The sequence below is a fragment of the Rhinopithecus bieti genome, unplaced genomic scaffold (assembly GCF_001698545.2).
Source record: "Rhinopithecus bieti isolate Rb0 unplaced genomic scaffold, ASM169854v2 scaffold_56174, whole genome shotgun sequence".
In the NCBI taxonomy this organism is placed as follows: Eukaryota; Metazoa; Chordata; class Mammalia; order Primates; family Cercopithecidae; genus Rhinopithecus; species Rhinopithecus bieti.
This window is the reverse complement of record NW_016824749.1, coordinates 5130279-5143101: the sequence shown is the minus strand read 5'-3', so window position 1 is coordinate 5143101 and position 12823 is coordinate 5130279. Positions and strand designations below refer to the sequence as shown.

General features: G+C 53.0%; 1 long non-coding RNA gene across 7 annotated transcripts in view; it reads right to left on the bottom strand.

Annotated features, from left to right (window-relative positions):
• Nucleotides 1–9821: 9821 nt before the first annotated feature.
• The window catches only part of LOC108522434 (uncharacterized), a 65007-nt gene continuing 62005 nt past the window's right edge, over nucleotides 9822–12823 (bottom strand). For 6 of the 7 annotated variants that reach the window (XR_001883464.1, XR_001883465.1, XR_001883466.1 and 3 more), the window contains 2 exons: nucleotides 12412–12669; nucleotides 9822–11553 (listed from right to left, as the gene is read on the bottom strand). This is a non-coding gene — a long non-coding RNA (uncharacterized LOC108522434). The remainder of the gene's footprint in view (nucleotides 11554–12411; nucleotides 12670–12823) is intronic. The other variant, XR_001883467.1, reaches the window with a different exon arrangement.

Sequence of the window (12823 nt, the reverse complement as noted above, 5' to 3'; positions counted from 1 at the left end):
GATCCTGTGGGGGCTGCGGGCTGTGTGATCCTGTGGGGGCTGCGGGCTGTGAGATCCTGTGGGGGCTGCGGGCTCTGAGATCCTGTGGGGACTGCGGGCTGTGAGATCGCCTGGGGGCTGCGGGCTGTGAGATCCTGTGGGGGCTGCGGACTGTGATATCGTGTGGGGGCTGTGGGCTGTGTGATCGTGTGGGGGCTGTGGACTGTGAGATCACGTGGGGGCTGCGGGCTGTGAGATCCTGTGGGGGCTGCGGACTGTGAGATCAGGTAGGGGCTGTGGGCTGTGTGATCGTGTGGTGGCTTCGGGCTGTGTGATCTCATGGGGGCTGCGGGCTGTGAGATCACGTGGGGGCTGTGGGCTGTGTGATCGTGTGGGGGCTGATCTCACCCCATTGACGCTGAAGGTCGTGGGTGCAGGGGTGGGGAGGAATTAGGATTTTAGCATCACCAGTGAGACGTGCCCCCAGGGAGTCTAGTTCTGGGAATGAGGCAGGGATGAGAATCACCTCTGAGAGGCCAGAGAGTCGTGATACTGCTCAGCACGTCCTCTTGGGACTCCGGCACCTGCTGCTGTGGAGCTCTGGACGCATTCTCCCCTGTGCTGGTCTCCATTTCTCTGCTGTGAGATGGGAACAGCACCGCCCATCTCCCCAGGCTGCAGGCGGCTGTTCCAGGGAGGTTTTGGGTATCAGAGGGCCAAGCAACGGAGGCTCAGCCAGAAGCACAGCGCTAGTTCACCCCGACGTCTCATGTTTCTGCTGACCTCGGTGCCTGCTCCAGCTGAAAGCCCTTCTGTAGCCCAGCCTAAAGGATCCTGAGTCCTCGGTAGCTCCTGTGGCACCGTGAACATGATCCCCGACACACTCAACGTTTCCCAGGATGCTCCTGCCTCTTCTGTGAGGTGCCCAAATCTTGGCTTTGCCCCCAGATGCCCGTTGCCCTGCAGCCCTGCAGATCAGAGGTAGGGCCATGTCCTCCTGGCCCCACACAGTGTGTGCAGGCCTGGCTTGTGTAATATGGCAAAGCCCTGCACCTCACCTCTCCCCCCATTCTCCTCTCAGCTGTCATCAGCAGGGCTGTCACAGCCACGTCAACCCAGGTGTATCAGTGTATTCCCTCAGCCTTAGTGACCCTCACCGCCCCCGCCCCGTCCCCAGAGCCCTGCCCTGGACCTCCTGAGGAGCTTGCCTTGCACTATGCCCTGCAGCTCCCATGAGATCACACAGCCCAAAGCCCCCATGCGATGTCACAGCCTGCAGCCCCCACAGGATCTCACAGCCGGCAGCCCCCACTCCTGTGATCTCGACCCAGGCTGCCTCGCGGGCCCTGGTGCGAAGAGACATCACACAGAAGGTGACTGATCTGTGGGCTCCCGAAGCAACAAGCTCGCGAAGGTCGGGAAAGGCCAGAGAGTGGCTGCAGGTAGAAGGGGGGTGAATGCAGCGTGCGACTCCAAACCCGGACCCTGGCTACAGGGGCACCACTGAGATGACTGGCCACACTCCAGGCGGCTGAGGACGGGCTGATTAAAGTGCTGAAAAGACCGGGCGCGGTGGCTCACGCCGGTAATCCCACCGCTGTGGGAGGCCGAGGTGGGCGGATCACGAGATCAGGAGATCAAGACCATCCTGGCCAACGTGGTGGAACCCCGTCTCTACTGAAAATACAAAAATTAGCTGGGTGTGGCGGCGGGCGCCTGTAGTCCCAGCTACTCGGGAGGCTGAGGCATGAGAATTGCTTGAACCCAGTGGTGGAGGTTACGGAGAGCCAAGATCATACCACTGCACTCCAGCCTGGGTGACAGAGCGAGACTCTGTCTCAAAAAAAAAAAAAAAAAAGTGCTGAAAAACCAACCATTGGGTACTGTGCCCAATGACTGGGTGACAAGATCATTCGCGGCTCTAACCCCAGCCCCACACAATATATCCATGGAACAAACCTGCACAGGTACCCCCTGAGTCTAAAGTACAAGTTGAAATTTTTTAAAAAAGAGAAAAGTTTGTTAAGGGAAAATAAACAATAAATAAATAAAGTCTGTGTGTTAATTCCTCAATTTCAATAGCTGCGTTTTGCTCCCAGAAGAGAGTGTTTTTCTGTAGGGATTGCGTGAATCACATACTAAGGCATTGGGAGTGATGGAGCATTATGTCAGTAATTTAATTTTAAATGGTTCTGGGGAAAGTTCTCCATACTGCTCTGGTTCTCCATTACTGTTCTTGGTTCTCATACTGTTTCTGGGTTCTCCATACTGTTCTTTTTAAGTGTGAGATTGTTTCAAAATTAAAAGTAAAAAAAAAAATGTATTGCCATGGATGAGAAAGCCAGCTTTCCCTAAAGTGTGAACATAGAGATGCCCCCACCCTCTCCTAGGACAACAGGGCCCGCTGCAGTAACCAAGCCAGCTGAGTTCCAGGTGCAGTGCAGCACACCTGCCTCCAGCACGCCTTGGTCATCCTGTGGGGAGCGGGGCAGGGGCAGCTGCATGTGCCTGAACACAGGAAATGGACTGGGAAGTGCAGCTGAGGGGTCCTCCAAGCCCAGCTTCAGGAAACCTGTTCTCATTCCCGTGCTCTGGCTGAAGCTTTCTGGAGACTGAATTTAAGCAGACCCCATTAGGTGGGCAAATGTATCCCAAGGCCCCACTGTGGCTTGTGACCAGAGGAGCCTCTCCCCCCAATATTACAGCAGATTCTCAGTGACTCTGGATTGGGGCTACTGCAGAACCAATTCATTGTGGCTGGTTTAGAGCGGAGAGGCACTCTGCTTTGGGCAGGCAGTGGTCCATGCTTTGGGGACCATTCTGACCAGGCTCCACATGGCTTTGAACTTCTGACCTGGTTGGGTTGGTTAAGCCAACAAGGGGGAAGTTGAGTCAGTGGAAGTGGGGGAGGGGGAGAGGGCTCCCATGTCTGCACCTGCCTGACACGGCCTGCCCATTACCCCACCTCCTGACACGCTGCCCATCCCACCCTCCTGGACACTTGCCTTTGCCATACCCCACGCTCCTGACACTGCCTGTGCCATACCCCACCCTCCTGACACCGCCTATCACTACCCTACCCTCCTGACACTGCCTACACCTGCCCCACCCTTCTGACACTGTCTACCCCATACCCCAACCTCCTGACACTGTCTACCCAATACCCCACCCTCCTGACACTGCCTATCACTACCCCACCCTCCTGACACTGCCTACCCCTACCCCACCCTTCTGACACTGTCTACCTAACACCCCACCCTCCTAACACTGTCTGCCCCATACCCCACCCTCCTGACACTGCCTATCACTACCCCACCCTCCTGACACTGCCTACACCTACCCCACCCTTCTGACACTGTCTACCCCATACCCCAACCTCCTGACACTGTCTACCTAATACCCCACCCTTCTGACACTGTCTACCCCATACCCCAACCTCCTGACATTGTCTGTCCCATGCCCACACCCACCTGACACTGTCTGCCTCATACCCCACCCTCCTGACACTGTTTGCCCCATAACCCACCCTCCTGATGCTGCCTGCCCCATACCCCAGGCTGGGGTGCTCAAACCATCTCCTTCCTAGAACCCCCAGCGCGCAAGGCTAGGGAGGTGGGTGGGGCTCTCTGCCTTTTGCCCCCAGGCTGATTTCTCAAGAAGGTTCATTAGAGGGTGGTCAGGAGGGACACTTAAGCCAGAGCTATTTGGGAGGGGTCCATGCCCTCTTAGGTGCCCACCTCCCCACCCAGCAGCTCCCATGCCACCCCACTCTCTTGCCTGGGTCACAGTGACCTTTGTTTGGGGCAGAGATCAAGCCTCCACCCTCTGCCACCGGGCAGAGCATCAGGGATGAGTGCGCCCCAGCCAGCCCGGATCTCAGCTTTCCCAGGGAAGGACAGCTCTCAGCGAAGCTTCGTCCACTCCCCTCCCTGCTGCGATGAGTTTTGTTTTACAAAGTTTATAAACAAGTAACTCCTGTATTTGTTTGATAGACTTAGGTTTCTGTGTTTGGATTTTGCTTAAAGTGAGACATGCCTATCATTCAGCATATCCAAACCACATAGTTGTAAGACAAGATTTACATTTGTTCCTTAAGCAATCAGCTCCTGTCGGTGGATGAGGCATGAAAATGTGGCAAGTCATGGACTTCAACAGTCAGAAACATCTCTAAACTGTGTGTCCAGATATCGTTGTAATATGTGGCCTGTCTACATCAGAACTACTGGCTTACTTACTAAAAATGCAAATTCTAGGCTTGCCGGTGAACTCAAAAGGTGTGTAACAGAATCCAAGAATCTCCTTTTAGAGGGGCAAGGGACTGGGGGCCAGGGGCGTCTGACCAAGAATGAGAAACCATGATGAAGGCAGTAATGTTCACAGGAGTTGTGTGTGTGTGCGTGTGTGTGTGCATGTGTGTGTGTGTGAGAGAGAGAGAGACAGAGATAGAGACAGAGGTGAGGTGGGTCCCTGAATATCTGATTTCAAAGAGGTAGTGGGTGCTGGTGTTCTGGTGCCACACACTACACTTTTATCTCTTTGATCCATAACAACAAAGCAGAAATGAAAACTTCCTTCTCTTCTTTGTTAAAATAAGCTTTCTTCTTAGCCCAACAGAAGAGACCCCAGCCACACCAGGGCTAGGCAGCCTTCCAGAGGAGCCTGTCCCCTACTGTCCTGGGGACCCCAGCACCAGCTGAAGCCTCCAGAGCGGCTCATGGCTCTCTGTCCATCACTGCAGCTGTGGAGGAGTAACCTCGGCACCCATGCCCTTCTATGGGACACCCGCAAATACTTTTCAATAAGTTTGAGTCCATTTCATCACCCACACAAACACAAACAGAAAGACCCTCCACGAGGTCTGTCACCAGCTTGACATAAATTTGTTTTTCATATTCCTCATGGAAAATAGAGCTACGCTCGATCAGAAAGGTGAAAATGGAATGGGTGAGGGTATTTTAATTCTCTCTTCTCTCTCTTCCCTGCTTGCTATGTGTACTTGGAATATGTGCACACACTCAGCTGTAAGAGCTGTCTGGGACTTGGGAACCAGCTTGCCTGGACATCAGAGGCCACAGGGTCCGTCCCTGTCTCTTTGCAGTCTGTGCAGTTGCCCCGGTTGGTGGAGCCATGGTGGCTGTGCCCTGTGGGCTGGGAATGATTGCAGGGGGACTGCGGGTCAATACATGCTGCATAAACCAAAGAGCAATATGTTTCCCACTGATAAATGGGGCTGTTTTTCAAAAAGACGTGGATGGTGTGGTGGTCAGTAATTCACATTCAGGCTGAAGGGCACCTGCATCCCTGGGAGCTTCAGGTCACTGTTTCCCAGAAACTCAAGACACTCATGTTGTATTTGTGACTCTCTCTTAACATTTAAAATCAATCCTCCAGAGGTAACATGACAACGACTGAGAACAAACCAGGGGTTGCTGGTGAAAACCAGGGAAGGGCTGACAGCAAGAGGCATAGAGTTTAGACGTTCAGCCCTGGGAGGAAGAAGAGGCGTGGGGGGTTCGAGCCTAGGGCCTGCTTCCTCCTCTCCTCCTAGTGGAGTCCAGGCTGGCTGCTGAGCACCTCACACACAGGAAGATTATTGCCTCTTTGTGTCCAGATTAACTGTCCCCAAAAGTGACCAGGTTCTCTGATTCACCCCTGCCACCTTCACCCTGGCAGAGGGGAGCCTGGGCCCCTTGGCCGTGTGCACTGAGACCAGCTGACACCCTGCTCGACTCGAGCTCCTCAGCCCCAGTTCAGCCCACCCAAGACCCAGAGTCCTGCCTGTCTCTGCTAAGTGATGGTTTAACTCCTATCTAGACCATACCAGGTTCCCAAAACGCTTCTCAGTGAGAAGGATACAAGTAGCCTTCTTTGGGCCTCCACGTGCTCCCAGCTGATGCCTCATGACGCTCTCTCCTGGGTCCTCCTCTCCTTCTCCTTCCTCCACTCGGCAGGTGGTTCCCCTGGTGCCTCCAGGAGGGAGCACACGGCAGGGCAGAGAGCCAGCGTCACCATGGTCACCTCTTGGCTCTTGTTTCCCACAATCCCAAACCAAGAGAAGAGGGAAGAGGCAGAAAGTTCAGCAGGTGCAGAACGTGGGGGCTTCCTGCGGACTAGATAGACCACCTGGTGGGCCTGAAGGAGCCGCGAGGCTGCAGACCTCAAAGCTGAGAGACCTCAGGCTCTCCTGGGTCACTTGTCCTGGGAAGTGATTCCATGAGATTCTTGGTATCCTCAAAGCACAGCACAAAGGGACACCAGGTGGCCCAACCCAGTAGGGACCACCTGCGGCCAGAGGGCTTTTCTGTGCCTCAGCCTTGCCTGAGTCTTTGAAATAACCCTGGTGAGGTGGGGAGGAAGTGGCTGGGAATCAGAACTCGCCTTACAAACCGCAAGTGGGATTTTCCACAGAGGGGAGGCCAGGTGTAAAACCGAAGGAGGGTGATTTATGAAAAGCAAGGAAATGCAAAGTCCCTGCAGACTGAGGTTCACAGCTTGCCCACGCTCTGCCTGCACCTCCGGCCATCCCGTGTTTCACACTGGCAGCCTCGCCCCCTGGGCCTGCTCAGCGGAGGCGCCTGTGTAAGGGAAGCCTACGTTCGGCCACCAGAGGAACCCGGCAAAGTGGGCAGGCACCTTCCCTTCTCCACCTGCCTCTGTTGTCGGGATGAATGGCCCAGACTCCCTGAGAAGCTCTGGTGCTCACCAGACACCTTTCCAGTTTCAAGACGTTTCTTCAGCCCCTGAAGTCCCACAGACCCCACAGAGCCCCTCCTGGCTCTTGCCTGGTTTCCTAGGAAGGTCACATGTTCTTTAGCGCAGTCATTACCCACACTCTCCCCAGGGTGGGGAGTCACTCAGTGCCCCCAAGGGAAAACAAGTTCCCTCCAACTTAAAGGGGCTAAAAGTGGCTGTGATTTCAATGCTCTCGTTCCCTCTGCCCAGGGAGGGGGCTGAGGAGAAATGGATTGAGACTGACCGAAGGTCATTGGAACCTGCGTGGCCCCGTGCTGAGCGCCGTGTGGTCACCAACCTGTTCCACCCACATGTACGGCCTAGCGGCTTGGGAGGGACATGGAGACATGGAGCAGCAGGGAGGCCGGGTTGCCAGTACCCCAGCCATGCCTCCTGAAGAGCAGGAGCATGGACACGTCACCCCCCTGGGCCTCATCCCCTCGGTCCCCTCCTCCAGCAGGTGAACGTGACACTGTGGGCAGATGCAGGGGCATTGCAGGGGGGCACTGGAGAATCCATGGGAACTGAGCTGCATCCACGGTGGAGGCCTGGAAGCAGAGGCAGAATGTGGGTGGCCTGGAGCTTCTCCTAAGGGTGGCCAGAAGTAGGAAAACAATATGGACATTTGGGCTCATTCCTCATCACACATGAAAAAAGTGCCAAGATGGAGCAGAGCACAGGACGTTGCAAGGACAGTGATCTCAGCCCAGGACCAGGGCAGGGTCATGTCAGACCATCCCTGACAGCCGAGGCATGGCAGGTTCCCAATGCCACACTGACCTGGTGGTTTTCAGAGCTCTTCCTTGCATCACCCACAACTGCCCACAGTGACCCAGCATTAAAGGAAACTGCCAGTCCTTGGATCTGCGATGCCCCTGCCTGGCCCCACACCATCCCGCCATGTGCCCACACGTCCTCTGAGTCATGCAGTGGGTTCACTGCACATGGAAGCCAATATTAGAGCTCTGACTTTTGAGAAAAGAAAAGGCCAACCAGCAAGAAAAGGCCAACCAGCAAGAAGACAGGAGGCAGGGCTCAGATCTGAATCCCCAGTATTAGGTCGGGTGAGACTCTAATGGGCTGGGTAGGGCAGGTTGGTATGCAGATGCACTGGCAGGGCGGATTTTGATGGGACAGCTTTAAACGTGGTTATTTACGGTAAGGTGCGGAATGGTGGACTTCAGCACTGGCTCTTTCTGGATAACAGACTGATTATTTCTGAAAGGGTTCCAGTGTTCAGCTTCCAGTGATGCCCAGGCTTTTTGATTCCTCAGGGAGGAAACGTTGGTTCTAAGTGTTACTGAGGTGACGGTTTCCTGCTCTCCATATGCCCAGGTCATATGACTGCAGTTTCGGCTCTGCTACTTCTGCAAAACAGCTTGACATCCTGTGATCCACATGATAGGGACAGTTAGGACTGGTCCTGCAGTGACAGTCCTTCCCAAGTCTCCCAGGTGCTGACAGATAAAACAGTTTTAACTTGACCTAAAGTCTCAAACTAGGCTTGAGGACATTTAATACAAATGATTGGGAAAGTGGTGCCATCACATGCCATAATTAAACACATCCAAACAGCCTAATCTATGCATAGTTACATCTAAACAAAGTCACCCACTCACACCATGCTGGCATCTATTTTAGATAAATAATCCAATTTCTCGCCCACATACTCTTCCAGAAGGTCGTGCTGCCCTGAGCAGCCAGGACTGTGACGAGGGTTTGAACTCCACACTGCTGCTCATTCCCCTCTCCAGAGCCCAGCACTGGCTTTCGCTGGACCACCCAGAGAACCCCACAGGTGCCCTGCTGGCTCCCCCCAGCCTCCGGCAACTCCTGAGCCCCAGAGCCCAGGTTGCACCCCAGGTCCGTTCAGCCCCACCTCTGGGAGGGAGGGCCTGGCCTTGGAGTTTCCTGAAGCTCTCGGGTGACTCCAACCAGCAGCTAAGCCCAAGAGCCCCTAATTCAGGCAGTCAGCATGCGTGCACGAGTCATATTTTGTCATGTAAACCCCACATTCTCCAAGTAAAAATTGAGGCCAGCACTGGGTACTTAATAAGATCATTAAAGTCCTATGATCATGACTAACGTTCAACCGCAGAGGGCACGGAGGCACACTGACCACTGACGGCACAGTCAGGGAGGGCGGGGCCATAGAGACACTATGACGGGGAATCACGTGAACCCACCAGTGACCACCATGCCCTCACCCAGCAGACGGCCAAAAGCTCCCCAAGTGCAGAGGGGCGGATCTGCTGGCCCCGAGCTGCCTGCTCCCCCGGGTTCTCAAACCCAAGCACCTCCACTCCCCGCTGAGTGCTGAGACCCGTGACTTCACACTCTGTGGCATCATTGCGCTCCACTGGGGAACGCACAGTGCCCTCATGCAGTGCAGTGTGCATCGTGCAGAACCTACACCTGCTGTCACCCTGCACCCAGCCCCTCACTCGCTGTCCCTACCCACATTCCCACATTGCTGTTCCCCCTTTAGAGGCCCTTGGGTTCAGAGGATGCCCTGAGCCGTGGGATTCCTGTGAGCATTTGAGTACTTGCCCAGAGCCAGACTCCAAAGTGGGCACAAAACCAGAGAGCTAGGCATGACCACACTAAGTGGAGCATGCCGTTACCAAACTAAACATAACATGTTTCTGCTTAAAATAAAATAAATCCAATAATTTCCAGGTCCCTGGAATTTATTCAGAACCCCTGTAAACTGCTAGATGGTTGCCCTCAAGTCATGGAAGCACAGAGGAAAACCGATGAACGTCCAACGCTGTGCTTTCGCAAAACACACAATCCTGTCCTCTCCCCATTTCGGTCCCAAGAAAATCACACCAGTGGAGCAGCAAGAATGGGGGCTTGCTGTGGACCATCACAGCCCCATAACTGAGGGACGGAGGTGGAGGTGACCCAGGAATAAACCACAAAGTGCCTGGGCTCCAGGTGGCTCCATCGAGGGCCATGAGTCCCACTGGGGAGAGGTGACGCGCTTCTCTGCTTCTTTGTATTCAGAGCCCCCTGCCCTCTGGAAAATATTTTCACTCAAAATTAAGTTGTCGTTGAGATACCATTTTATTTTTATTACGAATAGATTTCACCTAAACTGAAAGCTGAATGGATGTTTTGAGATTTTTTAAGTGTATAAAAGGAAGTAAATCCCACCGTGGTACATGACCCTACTATTCTCAGCACCGTGTTTCTGAAATCTTCCTGAAGTCGATCTTTTTACCCCTCCCTTCCTCCTCTCCCTCCATTTTTCGCCCAGACCCTCTTGAATAGCAGGGAAGGAGACAGGCCCAGATCTGGCTCTGGTGGGGTTCATATCCTGTCTAACAGAAACAAACAGGGGATGAAACATTTTCATTAGAGCTAGTGTCCTGAACAAAAGGAAACAAGGTGAGTGGGGGTCACCACAGCTCCTAGCAGGGGACAGGCAGAGACAGCTGCTCTGAGAGGGTGAATTTGTGAGACTTACAGAACATGAGACAGACCCAGCGCAGACTCCCCAAGCAGAGGGAACGCAGTACTTGCCAAGTCCCGCAGGAAATGCCAGGCAGAGATGAGCAAGACAGAGCTTCCCTGAAGGAATCTGTACTTTAGTCTGGGAAAGAAAAGTCAAGGCCATTGATGGAGGACTCGCCTCGCACCAGGCTCGGCTCTGAAGCGCTTGCCATGAACATAGGGCAGCAGCCGAGGGTCCTACTGCACACAGCAGTATATTTCAGTCTGCGCCTGAGACCACACTCCTAACCATAACACTCCAGGACAGGTACACAGGAGGTTGTAACCAAGGGCAAAAACAGTAAGGGACCTTGAGGACCAGAGAAAGGTCTGGCAGAAAGGAAGTCAGGACCTCGCCAGGTATAGATGATTCAGTGTGGCAGAGACTGGGCCAGAAAAGGCGCTGTGGAATCCACCCTGTTGGCGGGAACCCTCGTGCTGGGAGCCCTGAGCAAGCCCCCGTGGAAAGCGGCTCAGGATGCCATGCTGCAAGGAAGCCCAGCCACACAGAGGCCACATGCGCCACAGACATGGGAGTGAGCAAACCTACTGTTAACTCGAATCCTCCCAACTGACGCACCACACCCTGGGCTCCTTCCAAATTCCTTACCCACAGAATCCGCCAACACAGCAAAATGGCTGTTGCTGTACTAAGTTTGGGGTGGCTTGCTGTGTACCCATAATAACTGAAAACCAAGGATGTGCAAAAGAAAGCAAGAGTGCTGATGTCTCTGAAGCACTACAGTGACCTCAACGAGAGGACCTGTGCTCTAGCCCCAGTCCGAGTCTGAGAAGTCAAAATGGGAACATTAGAAACTGACCCACCATCCTTTGAAAGGAAAGGCTCAGGGACGTGGCTATCTCAAAGGCAGGTGTCCAGGGGGTCTGAACTGCAATGTGGACCTCCTCATCCCCTTCTCACCCTGGGGATGCTTTCTGCCATGCCATCGCCCCATGTAAAACCCTATGAACAGAAAGCCAGTGCACTGTAAACACAGATGCCACATGGAGAAATCCTCTCAAAAAGGGGTGCACAGACCTAAGAGCTTCTGCACCACTGAGTAATACATTTAACCTGTATCATTAATATGTTAACGACGGTAAGCAGAAAACATTTAATTAGCCAGAGCTTTGCTTGTTTTCTTTGATTTTTAAAGGATTTCCAGGACATGCACTGGGATCTCTAAAATCTTGAGGGAAGGGTGAGCCAGCACCTTCTTGACCTGAGGTGGATCCCGTTAGCAGGCAGAGGTGCACGGAGCCCAAGCTGCAGCCTGGCCTCTACGAGGCGATCTTCCCTGCTTTCCTCTTTCTTCTCCTCCTTTCCAACATCTTCAGAGGGGGCTGAAAGTAAATGAACAAACACACTTACATAGACAGATTCAGCACTTCTAATCTGAAAATCTGAAATCTGAAATGCTCCAAAATCCAAAATTTGGTAAATGTCAACATGACACTGAAAATTCCACACCTGACCTCATGTGATAGATTGCAGTCAAAATTTTGTTTCATGCACAAAATTATTTAAAACATTATATAAAATTACCTTCAGGCTGTGTTTTAAGGTATATCTGAAACATAAGTGAGTTTTGTGTTTAGGCGTGAGTGGGTCTCATCCCCTAAGACAGCTCATTATCTGTATGTGCATATTACAAAATCCGAAAACATTGGAAATCCAGAAACCTCCTGGTCCCAAGCACTTCAGATAAGGAACACTCAATCTGTGTGTACATACACATGCGCATATGAATGTATTTGTGTGTGTGTGTATTTAGAGATATATTTGCAAAGGTTATTTGGTTGCTCCCTGATCATAGTACCATCTTGATTCTAGGATCTCTTGAAGCTCTGTTAAAGGAACCAACAAATGAGCAGGGAAGTGAGTTGAGAAATAAAAGTAACCGTGCATGAGACTCTGCTGGATAAGACAAGCAAAAAATTGGGGTCAAAGGCCTTGAACTGCTAAAATAAGCAAGAGTGCAAGCTCCATGACTCTCCGGAACTGCAGACACCCCACAGGGAGGTGGGGATGCCATCAGAGACTCTATGCTGCCTCTTGAAAAGCTGACAAATTCCATTATATATACATTTTATGCACCTAAACTCAACAATTTAACAATTCATGTTGGTCAACATTTTAAAGAGAAATGCCCAGAAAAAATAGCCATGAAAAAGGGCAGCCAGTGGTACCCAAAAACCCACCTAGTGGGCTCATGTGCCCAGAGAGCTGGAGACACACACTCTGTGGTTCTCTGGGTCGCGCTGAGCAGCCCCGCGCTTTCCATGGACGTCGAGAGGAGGTTTTGCTGAGCCATGTCACTCATGTTTGCAGATTGGCAACCCATGGGCACCATGGCACTGGCATCATGCAGCACGTGGCACGGGGAACAAAGCAGGGAGCCTTGAACAGCAAGCCGTCGTGAGTGACTGGGGGCATCTGCATGGGCTTCAGCCTCCACCCTGTAAGCCAACGGGAGGTCCCAGTTGTAATCCGGACCAACTCTGCTCTGCACGAGAGCAATGCGCTTCCTCAGCATCGTTCACCCAGCTCCTTGCTAAGATTCCAGTGCCCCACTTGCTGTCTCTTCGTAGCCCTGGTCGCCCTTCTCAGGGA